The following is a 27780-nucleotide window of genomic DNA, read 5'->3' as shown; positions in this document are numbered from 1 at the left end:
CGACTGGAAACAACGCTAAGATGAGAGAACATACAGCAGGTGGGAGTCCCAAATGGTCACCAATCTGGTACTGTCCAAACTCATCGTTGCTTAACTTCGGTTATCTGACGGGAACCAGTGTATCAAACAGTATTATGTAGTATAGTCGTTATGACTCGAAAATCAGTTGATGCTCTAAATAAAAGACTGGCAGTCTGCATAAACCATAATAATAGTTTGAATTTACTTAATATTATTGGAAAAAAGCATACAGGTTGAACCAAATACAAGACAATGGTTTACAACAATATACGAAAATTGTAGACTGTATATATATAAAATATTATATCACACTAATTTCTTTAATAACCCAAATAATGCATACGATCTTTATATATACCATTAATACATAATTGTATACAACTTATGAAATACAATATCCTGACACAAAGTCCAAGGTACCATAAAGCAGATCCACAAAATACATCTTCTATATATGAATTAGAACTATATTCTTGTAAGCAAATTGGCTCGATTTCCAGTCGACGTAGATGAGGTTAAACGCATAGTTAACTCTTTATAATACGTTATATCTTTTTGGTTATCTGTGCCCAACATTTACCTTTGGCATAAAATCAATTTAAATCTTTGACAAGATGATGAATTAAATTAGAAGCGGAATATTACTTGCCCTCGCGTGGGATGAACTGTATGTATCATTTTGTAAATCGATCATGAAGATTGCTTGTTATTTTGTTCAGGCATGCTAGGGTAGTTCGAAAGAAAAAGCAATTTACATGCATATATATATATATATGTGTGTGTACACACACACACACATATATGCATATATATATATATATGTGTGTACACACACACACACACATATATATATATATGTGTGTACACACACACACACATATATATATATATGTGTGTACACACACACACACATATATATATATATATATATATATATATCATTAATGTTTGTGAATCTCTCTCTCTCTCTCTCTATATATATATATATATATATATATATATATACACACAGGGTTCCCAGAAAGTCTGGCTGCATAATCTACAGGGTTCCTACAAAGTCTGGCTACATTAAGTAGCCAGACATTGTGGACGCCCTTTGTGTATATAAAACTAAGACCAGAGATAATGTAAAATTAAATTATAATAGATAAAGAGGAATACCCACAAATGAATAATTATGATACAAGCTAGAATTACAGAAACACTTTACTTGGTTTAATGTAGCATTTTAAATTCCTAGTGAACCTAGAGCTCATATAATTTTTAAATCCTTCTTTTGTCACATTGTTTTTAGAAGAGATTTAGATCTAAAGGTTTTTTAGACGTAAAAAAAGAAAGTTTTTATTGTTTTACTAAGTCTAATATAATCTCCCGTTTTTTTTTAAACCGCAAATCCATGTTGTTTGTGTCAATTCCCTAACTCATTATTATAAACGTTAGCTTCATACTTCTCCAAATTACCCATTAATCGCATTTTAGTTTTTACATGTAAATATTATCAAATTTTAACTAGACGTAAATAACGAAGTTTTTATTGTTTTACTTACTTTCGCCAAATCCCCCATTTTTTAAAACCTCAAATCCATGTTTAATTGTACATATTCTATCCTGGATCCTGAATTCAGGGTTTGATCGATTCCTCATTCGTTCCTCGAACCCGCGAAATCTAAATAAAAGCTAAAATTAAATTAGAATTAAAAATTAAATTAGAATATCCTTAAAAAGTGAGACTAATTTAAAATAGTGCCTCATAAAATAGGCCAAAAACAAAGTTATAGGATGATGTTCTTGACTGTAAGAGTTGTACGAAACTAAAATCTAAGTATAAGTACGAGCTCCATTTGATATGGAGGAAAAAAATAAACGTGTATACAACGGATTGAAAAACTTGTTGGGAATAGTTGTAAGCGTCTCTGAGGAGTGACTGGATGGAAGATTTAAAGTTCTGTGGACGAGAGGTAAGTGTCTATCCTTTCACGAAACTGCTGTAAGAGCTTAACGCCAAAATAAGTGAATTTCTATTCATATAGGTTGTGATTTTATTCAATTTACGTTATATATATATATATATATATATACACTCGGCTTCGTAGTTAAAAAAAAATTGCGAACAGAGACCAAGAGAAATGTCCGACAAATCTAGAGAATCAGAAAAAAGATAGGATTGCTGTTTAAATATACGCATATATAATACGAATTACATCATTCTTATTTAATTTTTGTTTTGAGGATGATAGTTTTGAGGTGTCTCTGGAGAAATTGAAACAGTTTCACTTGATTATAGAAGCAGGATTTATTTGATATTAATATTTTTATCCTCACGTAAGGTTTATCTCTCTGCTATATATACATGTGTGTGTATTTGAGATATTTTTACCTTGAGAACTAGGAATTCCTTTTTTAAAAATGTTTTCGTACTTGGAAGGAAATTTTTTTAGTCATTAAATTATTCAATCTTCATTTATAGTTGGATGAACTTGCTTTCCCGAAACCATAATAATCGAAACTTTTCAGTAGTCTATATATTTATAAAAGTGATCATGTGTGTTAGGACACTTCTCAACCTATATATTAAAATTTTTCATCTACACGCTTAAAAATTGGAATATAGAGTATTCAGATATAGAAATTGAATCCGTTTTCATCTTTCAGGGCTGCTAAGGGGTAAAAATTGAAAAAGTTACGTAGAAAGTAATTGAATTGATGCGTTTTCTGTTTTACAAATCCGCATGTATGAATCGTTCACAGGACAGATTACTTATGCTAAGAATAAGTAGGATTGAAAACACCTATTTAAATCATGTCAAACTGGCCAAATGGTTATCGTACTTTGTTCAGTGCCAAAGCTTTTGGTTTCGATCTCAGCTCAGGAATTCGTTTTTTTTTTCATTAAAAAAGTGAACTGTTTAGAAAAACAATACTCTACTGCATATATATCAGTTATTTTTCCTTGCTTAATTATTTTAAAGGAATATAACATTACGTTTTATACCTACGGTATTTCTGTTCATAATAAATAATCTCACATTAATTAAAATAAAATTAATATGTGTATTTAACGACTGGTCAACATCGAGCTGCCTGCTAATCTATATATCTATAAAAGTGAACGTGTCTGTATGTCTATGTGTGTGTGTACATTTTCCTACGAAATAACTGTCAATTTTCAGTCTACAGACTCAAAATTTTATATACAGGCTACTGAGATTCGGGAAAATCTTTGTAATCCATTTTTGGCCAGAAATTTGGCTGTTAAGGGGTCAAAGTTATACGATTTGACCTTTGAGAACTATACCAAACTCCTGTCAATTTTGGGTCTAAACACCTAAAATTTCAGATATAGGTTCATTGGACATGGATCTAATTTAATAACTCAATTTGAACACCAAATACTAAACGTTAAGGTCATAATAGGGATCAAAGTTAAAAAAATTGACCGCTTTTTTTTTTTTTGCTCAACATACACCTCCAAACACTCGGGAAACGCCGGACTGAAATGCTAGTATATCTATAAAAATGAGAATATGTGAGTATGAGGACACTTCCCAACCTATATACTCCCAGAAAACGTTTTCCACGGGTTTCATCCCGATAAAATGGCTGCAAACAAGGGTAACATTTAAAAAGTATATATGAAGGTTCCCCCCAAAAGTAAAGCATCTTATTACAGTAGTATTGAAAAAAGCGAATTTTGTCCTCCAGAATTATTTTTCGACATAGTTACCACCATCCTGTTTACGCTTTTTCCAAAAAATTCAATGATGCATCTTCGCTTATGACGCACGTCTTATATATACATACACTACTCTTGTATAAAATGACAGTGAAGGATTGGTTACAGAATATTGAATTTTTTGAGGATTACTTAGTATACTTACGCAAGCCATTGTTGAATCATGTGACGATGGGTATCAGGAAAAATGTATATCTTTTTAAGAAATCCAACCTAAACAAATGTGTCAGTTCAAAATTTTATGTTGCTTTTTTTTGTAATACTGCGGCGCTTCCTTGGTTAAATTCTCATTGTGGTTTAAAAATGAACTGCAGGAACATGTTGTGCTTAACTGAAACACGTTTTTTATAATTTTCTTTACAAAGGAAAGCCTTGATAGAACAACCGGTTCTGTGCATAAATGTTGGTAACAAAAGGAACTCCTTTTGGAATCGAATGTAATCGAAACGGGAGAACAAATTTCAGGTGCAAAAATGTAAAAACGTATTTGTTTAATTTTTTTTCTATGCCACTTGCGTTTTTGAACAGCTATAGTTTGAAATATAGGTACTACTGAACTTGTTGATCCGTGCTGAAATAACATTATTTAAAAAAACATTCTTAACATAGGGAAGGGAGGGTGTTTTGTACCTATTCTCTACTTCAACCTTACAATTGAAAAAAGAAAACCCCCATAACACTAATTAAACTTGGAAATACGATTTAAAAACATAGCGCAGATCACTAAGTGCACTAGCACCGAAATATATATATATATATATATATATATATATATATATATATATATATATATGAGTGTACAATCTTGTTTAAAATTCAAAGACTCACGTTTTCTTTTTTATAACCTTCGTTTATTTCCAGGATTTTTCCATTACAGCTGTTTCATTGATGAGTAGGCAACCTATTAAATAGATACGTTGAGCTTAACTGCAAATTAACGGTGAATGTTTGTAAAAATAATCTAGACCCGTTAAACGAAAACGGTATACATTTAAAGTCACGATATTTCAAAAACAAACTTTAAAAAATTATATATATATATATATATATATATATATATATAAACACACACACAGTAGATGTATGTGTAATGTGTAAATATTAAAAAAAAACCTCAAACTACTAGTAACACAACACTGAAATTAATAGTAATCATACAAGTTTATAACGAATAAAATCATAGCTTGTACGGATGAATGACGCAAATAAACAGCAGCACGTTTAAGTGCGAAATGTTCATGTTCATTTCTCTTCATGCTCAAATTCAATTCATCTCTTCAAATCGTTTAGTATTAAGACTTTATTATCTTTCTCTGGATAAAATCGGTAGAGAACGCAGCTGCAACGTTAAATGTCTTGTTTTCGATTCTATCTGATGGTACCAAGCCATTTTTTATCTTTTGAAATCATGTCTGTAGGAATATGAAATATGCAGAAATTTAAATATAATTAAACATTTTATGGCAAGCGGAAATGCAACATGTTTAGAGGTTGGATTAAAAAATTTAAAGTTTCTTACAGATTTTTATTTACAATCTTTAAGACGGTAATTACTTTTTGATAATTATATATTTTTTTATCAAAAATCATCCATGGCAGGAGAAAATATCCTATTTTTAAAACTTAATACTTTACTTGCACAACATTATTGGTACATATTTTAATAGAAAAGCTTAGTTGGGCTTATGTCCGGTTCTTGTGTTTTCTTTTTCCAAGTGATACGTAGATATTGATCGATATTCTAAAATTGCAGATATTTAGTCTGGCCTAACTTTTATGGTTCTTTTTTTTAACTTACTCCCCCTGTTCCCTATAAATAATATTTTCTCTAGGTAACTGTTCCTTCATTTTACAATAGCGGAGGGGCTCCGGTGTTAATCGATCGTAAAAAACTAATGTGACAACCAGAGCGGGAGTGCGGCGGCATTGCCTAATTGGATAAAAATACTTGTGCCAGCGATGGGGGAGGAGAAATTTGTGATCGCGTAAAATCCACTGAAATATAGTTTAATGAATAAAAATGTGACTGAAATCAGAGGCAAAATTTGTATATTATAAAGCGTTAACAAGTTATAAAGCGTTAACAAGTTATAAAGCGTTAGCAAGTTATAAAGCGTTAGCAAGTTATAAAGCGTTAGCAAGTTATAAAGCGTTAGCAAGTTATAAAGCGTTAGCAAGTTATAAAGCGTTAGCAAGTTATAAAGCGTTAGCAAGTTATAAAGCGTTAGCAAGTTATAAAGCGTTAGCAAGTTATAAAGCGTTAGCAAGTTATAAAGCGTTAGCAAGTTATAAAGCGTTAGCAAGTTATAAAGCGTTAGCAAGTTATAAAGCGTTAGCAAGTTATAAAGCGTCAGCAAGTTATAAAGCGTCAGCAAGTTATAAAGCGTCAGCAAGTTATAAAGCGTCAGCAAGTTATAAAGCGTCAGCAAGTTATAAAGCGTCAGCAAGTTATAAAGCGTCAGCAAGTTATAAAGCGTCAGCAAGTTATAAAGCGTCAGCAAGTTATAAAGCGTCAGCAAGTTATAAAGCGTCAGCAAGTTATAAAGCGTCAACAAGTTATAAAGCGTCAACAAGTTATAAAGCGTCAACAAGTTATAAAGCGTCAACAAGTTATAAAGCGTCAACAAGTTATAAAGCGTCAAAAAGTTATAAAGCGTCAAAAAGTTATAAAGCGTCAAAAAGTTATAAAGCGTCAAAAAGTTATAAAGCGTCAAAAAGTTATAAAGCGTCAAAAAGTTATAAAGCGTCAAAAAGTTATAAAGCGTCAAAAAGTTATAAAGCGTCAAAAAGTTATAAAGCGTCAAAAAGTTATAAAGCGTCAAAAAGTTATAAAGCGTCAAAAAGTTATAAAGCGTCAAAAAGTTATAAAGCGTCAAAAAGTTATAAAGCGTCAAAAAGTTATAAAGCGTCAAAAAGTTATAAAGCGTCAAAAAGTTATAAAGCGTCAAAAAGTTATAAAGCGTCAAAAAGTTATAAAGCGTCAAAAAGTTATAAAGCGTCAAAAAGTTATAAAGCGTCAAAAAGTTATAAAGCGTCAAAAAGTTATAAAGCGTCAAAAAGTTATAAAGCGTCAAAAAGTTATAAAGCGTCAAAAAGTTATAAAGCGTCAAAAAGTTATAAAGCGTCAAAAAGTTATAAAGCGTCAAAAAGTTATAAAGCGTCAAAAAGTTATAAAGCATCAAAAAGTTATAAAGCGTCAAAAAGTTATAAAGCGTCAAAAAGTTATAAAGCGTCAAAAAGTTATAAAGCGTCAAAAAGTTATAAAGCGTCAAAAAGTTATAAAGCGTCAAAAAGTTATAAAGCGTCAAAAAGTTATAAAGCGTCAAAAAGTTATAAAGCGTCAAAAAGTTATAAAGCGTCAAAAAGTTATAAAGCGTTAAAAAGTTATAAAGCGTTAAAAAGTTATAAAGCGTTAAAAAGTTATAAAGCGTTAAAAAGTTATAAAGCGTTAAAAAGTTATAAAGCGTTAAAAAGTTATAAAGCGTTAAAAAGTTATAAAGCGTTAAAAAGTCATAAAGCGTTAAAAAGTCATAAAGCGTTAAAAAGTCATAAAGCGTTAAAAAGTCATAAAGCGTTAAAAAGTTATAAAGCGTTAAAAAGTTATAAAGCGTTAAAAAGTTATAAAGCGTTAAAAAGTTATAAAGCATTAAAAAGTGATAAAGCGTTAAAAAGTGATAAAGCGTTAAAAAGTGATAAAGTGTTAAAATTAAAAAAAAATACTTAAATGTCATTTCTTCAAAACAAGTCGAAATATTTTACTCTGCAATTCGTCAGTTCCTTTTTTTTTGGCTGATATCTTGGTGCTAATGCACTTACTGATCCGCGCTATTTTTTAAATCGTATTTCCAAGTTTAAACTTTTTTTATTCAATTGTAAGGTTAAAGTATAGAATAGGTACAAAACACCTTCCGTTCTCCATGTTAAGAATAGCTTTTTAAATAATAACGTTATTATTTTAATGCGTTAGATTTAGTGTCCAAAATTGTATGCAAAAAAATGTGTTAAGCTGTTAAAACATGAAAGTATCCTCCATTTTAATTAATCATAATTGTAATGTTGCTTTCTTTAAAATAAAAATTAACCCTCAGTTGATTTAAATCGCTGATAACAAAATTACGGTTATTGTGCACTTATTGGTCCATGCTGAAATAACATTATTTCCATAGCCATTCCTAACACGGGAAGAATGGTGTTTTGTACCTACTCTGTACTTTAACCTTACAATTGAATAAAAAAAAAACAAAAAAAATTAATTAAACTTGGAAATACTATTTAAAAAATAACGCGGATCAACAAGTGCACTAACACCAAAAATACAGAAATTATTTTTTTTTTAATAAAATTAGCCGCCGGTAAAAACTCAATAAATAATACAAATTACAAAACGTAAAAAAAATAATAAAATGATAAAATAAAAATAAACGCCCGCTGTAGGCGCGCGATGTTCAAACTAATGTTGATGAGACATTCTAATCAATCTGACTACTTTGCTGATTACAAAATCATGCGGAAAAGTCTTGTATTTAAACTAATTCAGAGGAATTGGTTGACGCATGCGCAGATGTTGAACTCGTTAAGAAAACGATTTTAGGTCATCATCGCTTTAAATAAAACAATTTCTACACGAAATATCTGACCATTTTTACTATTTTTTTAATCCTAACGATGCCAAGTAAGTGCGTTTACGATGCGCATGAGAAAATTTTATCAGGCACACGCACAAAGAGACATATCATTTATATACCATATTTTTTTGTTAATATCCTTTTATAAAAAAATCGAATTTTAGGACTTAAAACGTTTTACATGATATACAAAGACAGAGGTATATATCTTTTTTGTCCATCGATTAGACAAAAGACAACAAATTAATTGTAGAAAATTCTACACTTTTAGAATGCGTGTTTTGTTTTTTAGGGTATCCTTTGTAAGTTGTTCTTTACACATGTACTGAATTCAAATAAATATAAGAAAATTATGGCAGCATAAATTAGAGATTTATTTTATAGTAAAATGTAAATTTTCGTAACTCATAAGATATAAGCATTAAATTTTGAGAAATCTTAATTTTTCAAATTTTCGAAAAAAAGTTAAACTTTAATGAATGACTGAAATCCCTCACGACCGAAGACAAAAATCAATGAATTACATTCTCTTAAATAAATCTTGCACGACATAGAAGCTATTCTAAGTGCAGCTCTTAATAGAAAGACTTAATTTGACTAATGCTATATTCCTATGTTTTTTTCTAATTGTTTTTTCAAGTAATACGTAAATATTACTCGAGATTCTGTAAATGAAAATGTGTGTATCTCCTAACGTTAATAACTTATTTTTCTTTAACTTGTTATTTTTCTTTACATTTTTCTTTTTCTTTATTCTAAATAACGTTTCTTTTACTTTAAAGTAGCTGTTGACGCCCGGTGTTTCCCGGTCGTAAAAAAAAAAACTAACAAAAAACAACGATACCTTGGGGCATCAAAGCGAAACCGAAAGCAACAGTTTTGTAAGCAAAAAAAAAAAAAAGAAAAAAAAAATAGTTATGTACTGGGCGCGAACTCGCATAAATTAAATTAGTAAGCGAACGCGTAACTGAGGAGACTCCTATGAAATGTTATACAGCTTGCAAATTTAACTTAAAAACGAAAGAATATAACGACGGTTCGCGCATAGGCGGTTTGCAAACCGCGCCGAAAGCACAGTTTCATCAGACCCCTTTCAAACAAAAAGACGTTTCTACACGAAATAGACTTCTTGCTATTTTTAGACATGTCCGAGACATGATGCAGATGAGAACAGTTTTCACGAACATACACACGCTTTAGATTCATTCCATAGATAAATAAGCTTTTTTTCAAATATTTTTTTCTGTGAGAAAAAGAGTTTATGAGCTGCAACCATAATATTTAATATACGAATACAGTCTTTTTTTCAATTCATTTATTGATTAAATAAACACACATTAAGTTCAATGACATTTTTATTATTGGTTTCTAACTAGAATACACATTTCTATTACGTAAATTCTACATCTAATCAGATAAATGTTCGCATGTACTTTATTAAATGTATAAAATAAATGTAGTCAGTTATCTGTGATACTATACAGAGATATGATACAAGAACAATTTTCATAAAGCAAAAGTGTACTCACTTAAAAAAACATTATCTGACGAAAATCCATCAACATCCTAAAATTGTCGTCTGCCAAAATTTACAATGAAAAACATCCACGAGACTCAAACTAATGAAAGGTTGAAACGAAAGCAATCATTCAAATATAAGTTCTATAGCCTATTATTTTTAAACGAAATTCAATAAACTTTGAATTTGTCCAAAAACACATATTTTAAAATTTAATTCATAAATACCCCGTCGGTAGAAGTGGAAACTATTACAATATTGTACGTACAATATTCTTTTTACATCGTCTTCCGAAACTATCCTATTCTAGAATTATTAATATTTAAGTATGATATTACTATAAATTACAATCTGATTAGTAAAAAGATTATTCTAACAAACATTGATTAGTGGTTTATCTATATAAGAATGCTGCTGTCCTTGGAAACCGGACGGATTTTTCTTCCCATTAAAAATTGGATATAAACTTCCGGCACTTCTGCAATACTGCATGATAATTGTTTGTTTTTCAGTTTTGGGAATATTATGAGGATACATTTATTTGATGATCAGTCTGTAGCACTTTTCTCAACTCATCCTATTTCCATTGATAATGTTTCAAATGCGCAAATTACCATGTCTCCAGATACATTAAATTGGTGAACTGTTCACTTAAGTTTTCGCAGATATTGCTAGTAATTTACACAATGCTGATATCTTTGTGAAAGAGCAATCTAGAAATGCTTTTTTATATGACCAATAATAATGCACTTATCCGCGCTATTTTTTAAATCGTATTTCCAAGTTTAATTAAAGTTTCATGTTTTTTTATTCAATGGTAATACAGAGTAGGTACAAAGCAATTCAATTGTAATAGAGAATAGGTACAAAACACCTTCACATCCCCATGTTAAGAATGGCCTTTTAAATAACGTTATTATTTCAGCACGGATCAATAAGTGCATTTGTACTGTAATCTTTTGGAAGTATTGCGTGAGTTATGCGACTTTTATTAATCTAACTTGTTCGACTTAATCTTCAGGCATCTTGCTTTTTTCATGGGCACTTATGCTAGTTGCTCACGAATTGGAATTCGTGAAAAACTCTACATTTACACACGTGTAAGAGGTCACACCCAAAATGTTTATTTAAAGCGTCTACAAAATCAATGCTACATGTACATTTACCAGTGTACATATTTACATTGCTTGAAACTAAATTTGAATTATTTCATTAACAGAATAGATTACTTATGTCACCTATATATATATATATATATATATATATATATATATATATATATATATATTGTACATTAAATAATAAAAACAGGAGATTAAAGTGATTCCAGATATTTCCTAAGTTATAAAAGTTGACTGGTTATTTGTTTTACGGCATATCAACCCTTTTCACGTTATTTAATGTCGAATCCAGTGATTTGGAAAAACAATCTTTTAGTAGAATATTTTTTTCAAGTCTGCTCTATTTAACCCATAGTTGGGCCCCTAACATGTACTACCACTCCGGGTAAGAGTGGTCCTGGGAGCAATGAGAATTAAAGGGTGGCTTCACATTCCCCAAAGCCCGTGAGCTGGGGCTTCACCATCGGATATAGTTTAATGCCATATCCAGGACCAGTTATTAAAGAATTGCAATTCCTGCATCATATTTTGTAAATAAAGACGAAAAGATAAACGATTATACTAATAAAATGATTAGGGCTACTGGCGAGACCTCGTTAAAATAAAATACATCTATTGGCCTTAGCGCATTAAGATGTGGAAAAAGCCATTATGAATTTGTTTAGTGTAAGTTGATAATGATAGAATATTCAAAATATCAAATACAACTTGGCAACGCCGGATACTTCAACAAGCTAAAAAAAAACAAACAAAAAAAAACTAGTCGAGCATGCAGGATTCCCGCCATGAGTTAGTAAGTCATGAAAGAGAATTTCGAGAGCGTCAAAGACATAGAAGAGGACTTCTATGTTAAGGAAGGTGAATGCTGTAAAGGTTAATAATACCTTGTGCGATGCATATAATGCAAAAAGGAATATTTGTTTTTCCCTTGTGTGCATTGCCATGATATGCTCAAGACTGCAAGAAGCATTTATGTTATGATTTTGATGAATCGACAAAGAAAGAACAATTGCCACGTGTAGATAGGATCCTTGGATAGAATGCTGTATGTTTGTCATTAAGAAAAATGATCGCTTTGAATGGCCCTATGCCAATCATGTTGTATACTGGAAGTGTTGAACGCAGTGAGATAAGTAATGTCTCTGATTAACATGAAAAATTGGATTGAAAACTTTCACCATGACTAATGTTTGTGCAAAATTTTTCAAAAATAGTAATTCAAGATGTGGTTATTAGGAAAGTGCGAACAAATGAACGGATGCACAATTTAGTGGCACTTTCACCTTTATAATGACCTAAGGGGGCAACAAGAGTTATCCCGAAAATCCGGTATGGCAAAAATTTACTTTCACCGTGACTAATATTTAGGAAGAGTTTAAAAAATCAAAAGCATGGTTATTAAGAGAAGTGCGGGCAAAGTAACGGAAGTGAATTACTTGGTTTAACCCTCCTTTGTCGTAAAAATCGTTAGAATTTTTTTTTTTATTGTAACTTTATTCTTTTTTGTATGTTACTAGGTTAATGTCGCTTTTTGTTGTGTGTACTGATTTCTATTGATATTTTTGAAAAAAGTAAATATTGTACCAGAGTTTTTTTGTACCCATGCAGAGAGTGATCCGTACTGAAATAACATTATTTAAAAAAACAAACATTCTTAACATGAGGAGGGGGGTGTTTTGTACCTATTCTGTACTTTAACCTTATAATTGAATTAAAAAAAAAAAAACTTTAGGCGTGGAAATCCGATTTAAAAAATAGCACGGATCATTCTCTCAATTTGCACCTTTTTATGGGAGTCATTACTAATCAAGGCCCAGAGCCCATTCGAGGATAAGAGTTAATAAATGTAATGTGCTAGTATATTCATTGTTAATGGTGTAAATTGGGTAGAGTTTGATTATGGGGGACGGCCCAGCAAGAACTTCTTTATATTTGGCGTGAAGGATGCGATGATATATACCACCAAGAAGCAGGCCAGCGAAACCGTTCCAAAGGCGGGCAATTTTGGAAATGAGCTTTATTCATGGAATATGCGTTTAAACTTAGGTGCTGCTAGGAAGTGGAGAAAAAGTGTTGATTGTGATTGTAGCTAGTCGAGTGTTTTCGTGAAAGTTTGGAAAGGTGGTACGATAGAACACTTTCCATGAAAATAACGATAGAGCAGAGACAGGCAGGCAACGTTTCTTCTGTGGGAAAGGGGTTATAGGGAAGAAAAAATGTCCTAACCTACTAGGTTTCGACGCCGATTATGAGCCATCATGTTGAGTAGGGCGGTCTGAGCCGACCCCTCCCAGATGTAATAATGTCGCTCCATTTTAGAGCGTACCTAACTCTTAAACAGAGATGCTTAGCATTCCCAGTGAGATACCTACTTCAGCGATAGAGTGATCTCACCATTTCTCTAGAGATTGTAACAGAATTGATGTAGGTGTTCTTTAATACAATATTTTTTGATTTTCCTTTTAAAATTCATCATGAAATTACGAAAGAAGAATTATTGCCATTGGCACATCAGAAGGATTTTTATAATAACTCTTCTATGAGATGAAATATTTTATCTCAAAACATGTAAAGGAACTCAAGGGCAGGAACGTTTGCGTTTCCATTTAATTACACACAATTTCATGATTTTTTTAATAAAAATTGTTTAAATTGATGTAACGTATTGAAAAGGAAATTGCTTGCCGTTTTCGTCAAGTGGCAGCAAATTTCCTCATCTTATAGAAATCAAATTGTTGTTTAAGGAAATTGTGCTTCGCTGGGTTTGATAGAATATCACAGTATGAGTGTATGTCTGCATCCTGAAATCCAAATATATCGATTTATTATTAAAGTTTAATGTATGAATAGGTTTACAGTAGTCGTAGAAAATGTAAGTATTAACTGTATTTCAAATGCAGTGCATATATATTTCAGTTACTTGTATAGTTTAATCAAGATATTAAAAATGAAAATATCAAGAAAAATATATTGTACGTATCCGTTATCGAACGAAGTTCTAAAAAAAGAAATCCACTTAATTTCATCAAGCATTTTTTTTTACAGCGAAAAAAAAAATGATACCGAACAAAATGTTCGATTTTTAGGAGGGAAACCTAGTAATAAAGATGGGGAGGGAGTATCGGCGCTCTACATGGAGTTATCTCCTGTGGCGTGTCCAAAAATTCCGTAATGGCTGACTTCAACGCGCTCTTATAAAAACGTTCTTCCGCTGTAAAAAAAACAAAACAAAAACAAAAAAACAAAACTACACTAAAGTATATCGCAAAGGTTCACGTCATGATTCTGGAACCATAACTGTCACGAATTGCTTCCATAATGTTTTAGATGTGTTTATTTCCTGGAACAGTCAATTAATTTCTGAAATAGTTATACTAGCATAATACGTAAAAGTTTGAAAACTTCAAATTGGAGGGTTTTTATTTTATGAATAAAAATTCAAATAGCCAATGTGGACAATGAGGGTTCCACAATATTGAAAAGAAACAATTGTTTTTCTTGCTTCGTAAATTCCCCCAGAATTCCCTGAAACATCGACTTCAGTCTTATCTAAACATGAAGACTCGAAAAGACAAAAAAGAATTGTTTTAATGATAAATTTATGCCAACATTTTCTCTCTCGTTTCATAATGTTGCGCGAACCTTACTAGAAAATTAAACTTACACGTAATCTTCGTGATTTGATGACGTTTTTGTCCTGCTGATATTATTTATCAAAACTGTTTACGTTTTTACGTATTCTTCTCCAGAATAAAAACGAGGAATATTTATCTTTTAATTAAACATTTTGACATGATCTGTGAATATAACAATTAAATTTTCGGAGATCTTCAATCCAAAACCGATACATACAACATAACCTTTTTTTAATATTTTCATTTTTGAATGTCTTGATTAAACTGTACAAGTGGCATATTTCATAATAAATATATAGCAGTATATAAATTAAAAATTTTGAAAAGTTTATTAATTGCAAATATAATCAATCGTAGATCTGAAAAGGGTTGAGGAATTGTTATTTAGAAAATGTGTAGAGGTTAATATTTTCGACTAATTTATATATATATATATATATATATATATAAATATATATAATATATATATAATTATATAAATATATAATATATAATAATAAAGTATTATTCATGATGTTAAAAATATTGTATGGTAATTGATGTTTGCAGGAGTCTAATAAAGCGGTGCTATGAAGATAATGCTTTGATTTTATAAATCTAATGTAAAAACGTTTAGTAAAACGTATTAGAGAGACGTGTTCTCATAGGAATAAATATAAGACATTGTATAGGGGATAGAATGATAATAGTAATTTTGCGTAACACGATAAGAAAAAAATCGGCATGTACTGATTATGAAGGATTTAGTAGTGATATCCACATTTAATTAAAACATATTTCTTAACCAGAAAGTTGTATTCTTACCACCAAACTCATTTCGTTTTATCATGGCATTAAAAAACATGTCACAGTATTCCAATATTTCCGATTCTCAAGAACTCTAAATAGTTAATAGTTGTATTCTTTCTGATTGCCATAAAAAATACATATGCGCAAATATTTTCGTATTACAAGAAATGGAAGATTTAGCTTTACACAAAATCAAATGAAGACACTTAAAAGAATCGTTTTGCCATCGGATAATCGGTACAAATTTTTCTGATGCCGATACCCTAAAATTTTCGGATTTTTCTGATTTCGATTTATCCTCCCAACACTCATGCATAGAGTTATCCGTGCTGAAATAATAACGTTATTTAAAAAAACATTCTTGACATGGGGAGGGTGTTTTGTACCTATTCTGTACTTTAACCTTACAACTGAATAAAAAAACAAAACTTTAAACGTGGAAATACGATTTAAAAAATGGCGCGGATCACTCTCTGCAGTAGAACCCATGCATATATACATAAATATATATATATATACATATGTGTTTGTGTCTAATCTTGTTCTTAACGTTAAACAGCTATTAATTTGATGCCAACGATTTAAGTAGTTCTGATGCATTTTAAATGTAATACTTGTAACACGACATTTATTTTAAAATTATCCTTTCTGAATCGCATATAATAATTCGTTTGATAAAGTTTACATGCTTTTAACTTACCTCTCATTACTCATATAAACACGCTAAGTTTAAATATGAGAATTAAAGAATCATTCAATATAATCACAGAAAAACAAAGCAACACATTTTCAATCAAGAGGACTACAAAAAGAAAGTACTACACATATAAGAATTTAAATTAACGATGCTTCAAACGAGCTATGATAACACAATGCCTTCTAAGGGTTTTGTTGATACTAACAAAATATGACAGGATTAATCAAACCTTTAGTTGATTTAGAATGTCCCGCTTTAATTTGTATATATTGTTACAATAGTGTTACTTGTTTACAAAGAGAAGCAATGTGTGCTTTCATAAGGCATACGATGTATAACGTAGTAGATAAGTTTTTTTTGTCAGCTGTAAAAAAAAAAAAAAAGCTACTCGATCAAATTAAATGAAATTATTTTTCGGAGATCTTTAGTCCAAAACGGACACGTACAACAATATAACTTTTTTTCGAATCAATTATTCGAAGACCGTTACTATTTTGCATGTAAACCCGACTAGCAGCAAAATCCCACCTCTACATAGTTGAGATCCCTAGATGCAAGAAAGCCTTCTACTCTAGTAGCTTCTTCCCCAGAACTACAGAACTTTGGAATTCTCTTCCAGTTTCCTGCTTCCCCCAACTGTACTGACATGCAGAAGTTCAAATGTAATGTGAACAGACATCTTGCTGCTAAACTCCATACACAGTACCCTTGCAAAGTGGTAATGTGCCTTCTCTGGTGTGAAAATGTAATAAAAAATACGAATAATTAACTCTCATCTCCAAATTTCAAAACACGAAGTGTTTTTTATTATTTTAAGGTTTTATTGCAACAGTGCAGCTTACATATTTGAGTGCACTTTGAAACCGCACCTCCTGACTATTTAAGTGCCATTTTAGTTATGTATAACTCAAAAGCATATCACGATTTCTTCTCTTTATTTAAAAATCTATGTCAGCCAGGTAAATTCATTGTCTGCTTTAGAGTGTTACTATTGGCAGGGATTCTGCAGCTTCTCATGTTATAGATAAGCAGCCTGAATATGGCGACCAAAAAATCAGTTTTTTCCACACAATATTAAACAGTTTCATTGGTATCGTATATTTTAACATGTATTAATATAATCAAATGTATATAAAATAAAATGTATATAAAATAAAATGTATATAACATCAAAAATATTACTATAATAATTTATTTCCTACGGGGGAAAAATGTTTGGAATTTTCCCCCTTGTTTTCTTTACTCTACCAACCTTAATTTAATGAAAACTGGCATCTCACTGCGTAACTTCTCAGTGTCCTATAAGACAATGTCCCAAAATATCGCCTCTTAAGTTCAACTAACATGTAATGACTGGGGGAAAAATACTTTTTGGTAATTTCAGAGTCTTAACTTGTAACCTATCTAAAACCCATGTCTGAATTAAAACCAAATCTGCTCAGTAAATATTAAAAACAAGTAAAACGTACATGGTTCCCCGCGAGTGCACGATTATCGAGGCTGAAAACAATGATTAAGTTTAGCATTTATCCCCCTCCACCATTAAGCCCCAAAAGTCCCAAAGGGACGTCAAATCCTGGTGAAAATGAATGAACAATGCAGTTTTAGGTCTTAATATGTAAATTTGAGTTTTGGACCATGCAAAAAACAGAAAAACAAACAAAAAACAAAACAAAAAACCCCAAACAAAAACCAAAACAAAAACCCCAAAAACAAAACAAACCAAAAACAAACCAAAAACAAACCAAAAACAAACCAAAAACAAACCAAAAACAAACCAAAAACAAACCAAAAACAAAAAAACAAAAAAACAAAAAAACAAAAAAACAAAAAAACAAAAAAACAAAAAAACAAAAAAACAAACCAAAAGCTAAAAACAAACCAAAAGCTAAAAACAAACAAACTAAAAACAAACAAACTAAAAACAAACAAACTAAAAACAAACAAACAAAAACAAACAAACAAAAACAAAACAAAAAACAAACAAACAAACTAAAAACAAACAAACAAACTAAAAACAAACAAACTAAAAACAAACAAACTAAAAACAAACAAACTAAAAACAAACAAACTAAAAACAAACAAACTAAAAACAAACAAAACACAAACAAACAAAACACAAACAAACAAAACAAAAAACAAAAAACAAAAAAACAAACAAAACACAAACAAAAAACAAACAAAAAACAAACAAAAAACAAACAAAAACAAACAAAAACAAACAAAAAACAAACAAAAAACAAACAAAAAACAAACAAAAACAAACAAAAACAAACAAAAACAAAAACAGCAAACAAGCAAACAGCAAACAAACAAAACAAAAAACAAGCAAAACAAAACAAACAAAACAAAAAACAAAATGACAAAGTCCATCATTTGCCCCCTCCCATTTAGCCCCAAAGCCCCCAAGTCCTTAAAATATTTAAATTTGAGTTCAGCACCAGGCAAAACTGCTTAATAGACATACACAGAAAATTTCGGACAAATATGGTAAAATCGTCCCTCAAAAAAATGGAGCGTTTTTATTAACCCTAATAGAGCCCCTGGGGCACACCCAAGAGTTATGGAGAAGTATAGAGAAACAGAATTAAATTGAAATCAGTTTCAACTTTTCAGAAAAAAGTTATAAAAATTCAAGAAAACAATTTTTTAATAAGCAAAAAAGTGTAAATTGTAGCTACTTTAACCCGAAAGACACCCCGCGGGGGGGGGCAACCGGAGTTTCCCCGGAAAGTCCGTTCTGTTACTTTTTTTACTCAGGTTTTATGTTCATGAAAAATTTCCAAGAATTCCATGACGTAGTTATTGAGAAAAGTACGGACTGACGAACGGACAATGGTGAATTTACAGGTTCACCCTACTTTTGTCGGGGGGGGGGGGGCAAAAAGAGGCTTTTCTCTGGGAAGAATAAAAAAATTTATAATTTTAAAATCTTTGTTAATGTTGAAAGTGGTTAAACGTTTTTTCTTTAATCTTTTAACATTCTTTTCAAAGATTGAATAAAATAAATATCGATCCACTACATTAAGATTTCTTTTCATAAAAGGAAAACTATTTCTATTTTATTTATTTAAAAGTGAAAAACAAATGGGATTTAGAATTGAAGGTTTTTGTTAAAAAATAATCACCTCACTTAAACTTTATTCTGCACAGACAAGTCAGGAAAATGGCCTGAATTTCATGAAATAATTTATTTAAAAATGGTTTACCTAAATGCAAGCGTTCATTAAAAAAAATGAACCAACAAATGTTTGGTCATTCTTTGAAATTTTGCATTAGAAACAAATAATTTCGATAAAAATACAAAATTGATAAAGTCATTTGACTTCATAAAAACTTTTACATTGGAAAGTATTTTAACTTTTACAAAGATTTTAAAACTTTATAAACATTAACACAATTCGTAGTTTATGCGCAGAATACTTTAGCATGATAAATAAGCCTCATTTCATAAATTCTAAGTTGATTAATTGGTAAGTATGTTAAAATTATAAAAATCTATAATGTACTTTCCCTTATTCTTACATGCCCAGACTAACACACACACACACACACACACACACACACACACACATTTTTTAAATCAAAAGTACGCTAACGAAAATAACTTATTACACGGACGTCCCCCCCCTTTAAAATTCATCATTCAAACAGGTGAAAAACTATAGCAAACATATCTCTTCTCTTCTCTATATAAATAAAATGAACTCATTTTTTCCCCGTCTGATTTTGACATTAATAGGATTACAAATCAAGATATTTCATGCAAATATAATATGCACAAACGGCAGAACAATATCTGAGGTGTGTTATAGGCTTATTATTTCTCAAATTCCTCGATAATCTTAGATTTCTATACTTTTTCCACTGAGAAGTCACGGCCAAAATCGGTTAAGATCAATGGAAGTGGTAAAATATTTTATCTCTAATAAATTTCTCCTCCCCCTGCCACCACTTAACACCGTTTGGGGATCGTTCACAAGGAACAGTTGAGAAGAGAACACCGGTTTGGCTTCGTAGTTCTTTCATGTGAAGTTATTTAAAATCACTAAACTAAGCTGCAGTGCTGTGTGGCGTAGTGGTTAGCATGCTGGACAATTCACATTATATTTTCACGTTCGCGCCGACCTACCGTAGTCGTTTTTTTTTTTTTTTCCTAAACAACTGGAATGGATTTTTCTTGGTGGCCGAACTGTTAACGTTGCAGATGTTTTTTTTTTTGTTTTTTTTTCACACTTTATTTTCCTACTTTTACTCATGACTCCGGGTTAGATCCTTCCTACTTACCTACCATAACATTTTTAACCCCCCCCCGTCCCGGAAACAAACACTCTGGCAACGCCGGGTACCCCCGCTAGTATATGAATATTTTAAACATAGTTCCTGATTTCAAAAGGCGAAAAATTAAGATACATCTGCCTTACTTTTAATGCTAGGTTTATTCATGGTGTCTTTTAAATTTAATAAAAAACCCTCAAAATTTGCTGACGAGGAGACCTTGCTTATTTAAAAACTATATGTAATAATTATTGTTCATAACTGGATGTCTAGCACAATAAAAAGCACTGTTTTCCGAAACGATCGTACAGATTATTGATTTTGTTGTTGTTCCTTCTTATGAAACGGATTTTTAATTTAATTATAATTTGAATTTTTTAAAATTTTATATTATCAATCACATTACTTAATATTGAATTAGCTCTAGGATATTTACCTATCGAGCTTATTATATATCTTAATTACAACGAGCACTTTCTCTTTCCTGTATTTTAATTAAACTGGTGATTTCACTGTTACATTAAAATACACTCAGCTCTTTAGACTATTGCTCTAATCTCCTTTAAATCATATATATATATATATATATATATAGCCATGGTCAATAGTATCGAGCACCTATAAAAACGTAGATGATAGTTTAAATCTACCCATTTAAAGGTTAGGAATTGTACAGAGCAAATGTAAAATATTTAACACATTGTATTTGTTTTAAAACCTCTGTCAAGAGTTTTAGCTGCGTTTTATACTAAATTCATTCTATTATTCAAAATGAGTCATTGTCATACTAAAAGTTGCTTATTTATCAGGTAATATTTGATCCTTACTAGTGCTATATATAATAGTATATTTAATTGAAAATGCCTCTAAAGAAACAGCTTAAAGAGATTAAAAGTTAGAGTATTTGGTAGAAATTACCAGGAAGATCGAATAGTCAAGAACGGAGTTCAAACAATTAAAAGGGTGCAAGGAAAAAATGTCTGTCAAAAACAGAAAAGCACAAGGCCGAAAAGGGCCCAGAACCTCCAGGAGAGACAGATCTATGAAAATTCCATCCCTTGTAGGAAATAAAAAAAATTCTTCAGAGCTTGCTGCTGAACGTAGGGTAGACGCAAATAAAACATCAGCTGGAACAGTAAGAATGTTATAAAACGCGGGATTAAATGATGCAAACAAGGAAGCCATATTTGTTTCAAAACAACAAAGAAACGCCTGGAATTTGAAAAAATGGACCTGACGATTGGGACAAAATTGTTTGGTATAACGAAAGTAACGTTGAAGTTAACATCTACCCAGCCAGCCTGAATGATCGGCCCATCATCGACCCATTACATAACCGACGATCAGCCGACAAACACTGTAATGGGCCGATGATGGGCCGATCATTCAGGCTGGCTGGGTATTTCCTAAACGTTGAAAGGAGCAATTGGAATTTTGTGAATACATATTCATAAAATCTATTTCCAAATTGTAACAAATTCATTTTTTTTCAGATTTCTGGCGCGGCAACAGCAGTTTATGTTCACTGTAGGAAAAGGGGAAGCATTTCATCCTGATTGTGTAGTTTAACTGTAAATTTTGGAGGAGGAGACGTAATAGTTTGAGGTTGCATGGCTTGTTCAGGCACTGGACTGTTGTACACACGTGAGGTCAGAATGAACTCCACTTTTAAGAGTAACTTGCGGCACCAGGTTTATCAAACCCCTCTGACTTTAATATTTAAAAAAATCTGAACTGAATTAACTTTTAAACAACTGAATTAACTTTTAAACAACTGAATTAACTTTTAAACAACTGAATTAACTTTTAAACAACTGAATTAACTTTTAAACAACTGAATTAACTTTTAAACAACTGAATTAACTTTTAAACAACTGAATTAACTTTTAAACAACTGAATTAACTTTTAAACAACTGAATTAACTTTTAAACAACTGAATTAACTTTTAAACAACTGAATTAACTTTTAAACAACTGAATTAACTTTTAAACAACTGAATTAACTTTTAAACAACTGAATTAACTTTTAAACAACTGAATTAACTTTTAAACAACTGAATTAACTTTTAAACAACTGAATTAACTTTTAAACAACTGAATTAACTTTTAAACAACTGAATTAACTTTTAAAAAACTGAATTAACTTTTAAAAAACTGAATTAACTTTTAAAAAACTGAATTAAATTAACTTTCAAAAAACTGAATTAAATTAACTTTCAAAAAACTGAATTAAATTAACTTTCAAAAACTGAATTAAATTAACTTTCAAAAACTGAATTAAATTAACTTTCAAAAAACTGAATTAAATTAACTTTCAAAAACTGAATTAAATTAACTTTCAAAAAACTGAATTAAATTAACTTTCAAAAAACTGAATTAAATTAACTTTCAAAAGACTGAATTAAATTAACTTTTAAAAAACTGAATTAACTTTTAAAAAACTGAATTAAATTAACTTTTATTGGCTATGGTGCCATTTACTTGTTAGATATTTTTCTTTTTTATAGTCGTTTATTGGTTAAGCTGTTAAATACTTTTTAAATCAACTGAGAAATTAAACGGCATGACTACTCACATCTAAATGCACAAACATTCACTTACAAGAATAATCTAGTGATAAATCTTTACCCGAACGACACTGGCTGAAGTATCCATGAATAATCCAGGATATTAAACAATTTGCAATAACAAACAAACCACACACAAGAGTGTTGTAATTCATAAGGCTTTCGGGTAAAACTATGTACTTCGTCTAATGCTCAACATGCAAATTTATTTCTACGCTGACACGCTACGTTTCAGCAAATTCCTCTATCGTTTAAAAGACAAGGCAACAATGTAATTTGAGCTGCTTAAAATGCAATGCATTAATCTTACAATTAATTTTCATGCACTATGCAGAGTGAAACCCAGCAACTATATTATAAGCTAACCGATTCTCCTTCCCTTTCTCAGTATATGAAAAAAAATGCTCATGAAAAGTATCCAAATATATTCATATATTATACTGTATTTTACATTTTTTAAACCCAGGCATCTCCAAGTTAAACAAGTAGTTCTGTTTCACGCTTTAAAAAAATATAGTCTTGGCTAATATGATTTTCCAGGATCTTGAACACTTTGGATCATGGCTTATACGAGTAGCAGGCTGCCCGGTCATAAAATCCACGTAAACATGATAGTTTGATTAATGCAGATTTCGTATGTATTTATATTGGATCCAACATATAGTAATAATTTTAAAAGTTAATGTCTCTTGCGTCACGACTGGGAATCAAAACCCAAAATATTTAGCTTACGATTTACTTTTCGATCGGATGAATTACTGTACAAAACATATCTAAGAACACTGCCAGACATATAAATTAGCTTTGTGTGAAATTTACAAAAGATGAGCTCAGCTGTTTCGGAACTTATGTGGAAGGACGACACGCACACAAAGTAACTTTTATACAACATAGAGAATTTTTTTTTTTTACTTGGGTGTCACCACTTATCAAGATCCGAAGGCCACTCGAGGATAAGGGTTAATGAATGTAAGGTGATAGTGTAGTAATCGTTAATGATGTAAATTAGATAGAATTTTATTGTTTACGGTGATGGCTTAACAGGAACTTGTTTACATTAGATTTTAAAGCTACCATGTTGTATTCAACTGGGAATCATGCCAGCGGAACAGTGTTCCAAAGATGGGTAATTCTGGGAAAGAAGCTTTGTTCATGGGATCTGCATTTAGATTTAGGCACAGATAGAGAGTAGGGAAGATCATGTATAGTCGTTGTAGCTAGTTTTTTTTTACATAGGCATCACCACATTATCAAGGCCAAGAGGCCACTCCAGGATAAAGGTTAAAGAGTGTACAGTAGAAATTGGACATTATAGCAATCATTAGTAATGAAAATTTGGTAAAGTTGATAACTTATATGGAACGGCTCATCAAGAACTTATTTACGTTAGACTTGAACACAACCATATTGTAGTCAGCCGGAAAGCAGGAAAACGGAAGACAATTTCACAGGCGTGCAGTTCTAAGAAAAAAAACTTTGTTCATGGAATCTACGTTTAGGTTTAGGCACAGATAAAGAGTGGGGGGAATTATTGATAGTGTTTACAGCTAGACGAGTGTTTCTTGTGAAAGTTTGGCGAGGGGGGACCATAGATTGAAGCTCATTCGAACACTTTCTATGAAAATAACGATACATCAGAGACAAACTCGCAACATCTCTTCTGTGAGATAGAGGTTGCAAGGAAGAGAAAAGGACATCTCCTACGAGGCTACGAAGTCTATTTTGAACTCTATCAAGGCAGGCCAAGTCCTTTCTAGCAGCTCCTGCCCAGATGTTATAACTAAAATTCATTATTTCATAAGATAGCACAAAACAAACTAATAGGAAATAAATTTTAAAAAATGTTTAAAAGTATAAGCGAATTGGCTAGTTTTTTTTTAGATGAATGCAATTCCACAACCTGTATATAACAAAGCTGTATTTTCTTTTTAAATAAATAGAAAAAGGGTTTTGATATAAATACCATCACAAACAATGTAATTAATTTGAGCTGCTTAAACTGCAATGCATTAATCTGATTAAGGGTTAAATGTGAATATCAATACAAACACAACCCCCTGCAAATTTATAGTAATACAGAAATAGAATATTTTAAACTTGGGCTTCTGCGGTTCACATATAACAGGAGGCGGTACTCATGCAGAGAGTGATCCGTGCTGAAATAACGTTATTATTTAAAAAGCCATTCTTAACATGGGAATGGGGAGGGTGTGTTGTACCTATTCTGTACTTTAACGTTACAATTGAATAAAAAACAACTTTAATTAAACTTGGAAATACGATTTTAAAAAATAGCGCGGATCACTCTGAACTAGCACCAATTACGCATTATTTTAATTCCAGCCATTATATATGGTATTTTTTTTTTTATAAAATCAACAGTAGGTTCTCTACAGTGCAATTTAAACTACAATATATTGTGAACTAAGTCACTGTAACAGGCATGTGAGCTTTTTCTTGAAGCACGGTGAGTCCTCAACTAGAGTAGGAAATCAAGCTATTTGATTGAAAAATCGGGTATTTCGCCGATTTGCAAGGATTTTCAATAAAAAGATGAGTAAAATATTTGTCGATCATGCAATCCCGGGATACATAGAGTCATCCTGCTAGTGATAAAATAATTAAACCCAGATATAAGTTTTACTAGAGTTTGTGATAGAAACAAGAGTAAAACTTGCAGAGAATGCTGTAATGCCGTTTTAAATTTGGTATATTTTTACATTACGTCCAACGCATCGTAGGCATTCGACATGTCAACTTCTATAGGTTTAATGGTATGCTGACAAGATTGCGGAGCATTCTGAAAGCTATATATATATATATATATATATATATATATATATATATATATATATATATATACACGCGCACTCCTATAAATATTTTGGTGTATTGATATATTAAAAAAAAGCCCTTTCTCATGTATTAAAAAATAAATCTGGCGTACATGGGTCGCAATATTGCATTAATCTGCAAAAGATCTAGCCAAATTGCATATTTTTTAAACATTCATTTTAATTCCTTATGTTTTTTTGGTTTTCTTATGGGATAATCATATTTATTTAACCATTACGTGTAATTATATTCATGCAGATATTCTACATGATTGCGTAATATTTACGTAAAAAGATCATAGCAAACAAACCTAGTTGTATATTTATGTATGCGTACATATATTGGTTAAAAAACTGCCTACCTTACTATCAGTTTTTGTTCTACAGACGTGAAACTTAATATGTAGATTATTCGAGCCCATGCGAAACTCGATAAGTCGGTGCAAATTGTAAAAATTTCAAGAATAGAAATTTGCCAGGTGAAGGTCGAACGACGGCATTACGAACGTGCATGCGGAACGTAAGAGCTATTGGTTCAGGTTTTAATTTTTAGCCTTGCAGCGAACACATCTTCATAACTCAGGCATTAACGTCAAAGTAAAACGTAAATCGTAAGCTAAACGTTTTGCGGGCGGTTCTCGGTGGTGGCGCGCGAACCATTTTAAAAAGAAAACTTTTTGAATAAGTACTTATATTGTGTCATATATATTTACCAGTTGTGAAAAAAAAACCGGACTAGAGTGCTCAATGTGTAGTCAGAGCAGTATATAGGAACTTCATTATTTGTAAACTCATTCTGGACTCAGTGATAAAGTTCATATATATATATATATATATATATATATATATATATATATATACTTCATTTACTCACATAAAAATATTCGAAAGTATAAATTTATGCGTAAAATTTAAGTATTTACTTCAGTGCTCAATACGTAGGTAGAGCTAGTTAGTAAGTTATAAAATATATATGGCGATTAAGCTACACTAGCAGTGTCAAAACCTTTGGGAAAATCGCCATTGCAAATTTGATACCCCAAGACAAAATTGCGAATAAAATAAAAAAAAAAAACTTGTAATTTCTATTTTTAAAGTGGGTTGTTTATTTTCTTTATGGAATATACTTCGAAAATAAACTATTAAAGTTGTTTAAAACATAATAAAAATATTTCTTATTTGTTAAAAAACCATGTTGACAAAATATCCGCTCGCGGTGATTGAATACGGGTATATTTTTTCTACACGGTCTTTTAACAAATAAAAAAAATAATATTTTTATGTTTTAAATAACTTTAATCGCTTATTTTGGAAGTATATTCCATAAAGAAAATAAACAACCGACTTTAAAAACAGAAATTACGAGTTTTTCATATTTTATTCGCAGTTTTTTGTTGGCGAGTGTAAAAAATTCCACCAAAATTCTGACACTGCTAAAGCTACACTGGATTTTCCAGGTTTCATCCACTAGTATACTTCAGGCTTATGCATAAGCCGTAAGTATCCTAGCTTAATCGTGTAGCTTAATCGCCATATATATATATATATATATATATATATATATATATATATATATATATATATAAATAAAATGCTACTCAATAACTATAGTGACATGTTTATTAGTGCATTAAAATGTATTTAATATCTTTGACCTAATATACATATATATATATATATATATATATATACTAGGCGCTTCCTGGACGGGGTTTAGTCACATACCATTTAAGATACACTGAATATCTTGTTACGATAATGACCATATGTTTCACTGATGGTAGCACCAAACAACTTTTTTCTATGAAAATTAATCATGAAAATAACTAATAGCTTTACTAAACAAGCTTACTTCCGATTTAACGCAACTCTTGTCAGATTAGAACTAGTGCACCTATTGCTCCACGCTTTAAAAAAAAATCGTATTTTAAAGTTTACGATATCTTTCTATAAAACTGGTA

At 30.9% G+C, this 27780-nt stretch overlaps 1 long non-coding RNA gene across 2 annotated transcripts in view; it reads right to left on the bottom strand.

Moving 5' to 3' along the window:
* The window catches only part of LOC145241665 (uncharacterized), a 209601-nt gene that overhangs the window by 170290 nt on the left and 11531 nt on the right, over positions 1–27780 (bottom strand). For both annotated transcript variants that reach the window (XR_013862598.1, XR_013862599.1), the window contains exon 2: positions 4583–4655. This is a non-coding gene — a long non-coding RNA (uncharacterized LOC145241665). The remainder of the gene's footprint in view (positions 1–4582; positions 4656–27780) is intronic.

This window comes from Euprymna scolopes, chromosome 20, assembly GCF_053919585.1.
Source record: "Euprymna scolopes isolate OS-2025 chromosome 20, ASM5391958v1, whole genome shotgun sequence".
NCBI classification, from domain to species: Eukaryota; Metazoa; Mollusca; class Cephalopoda; order Sepiida; family Sepiolidae; genus Euprymna; species Euprymna scolopes.
Note: the sequence above shows the minus strand (reverse complement) of the source record. Positions and strands in the feature narration are given on the sequence as shown.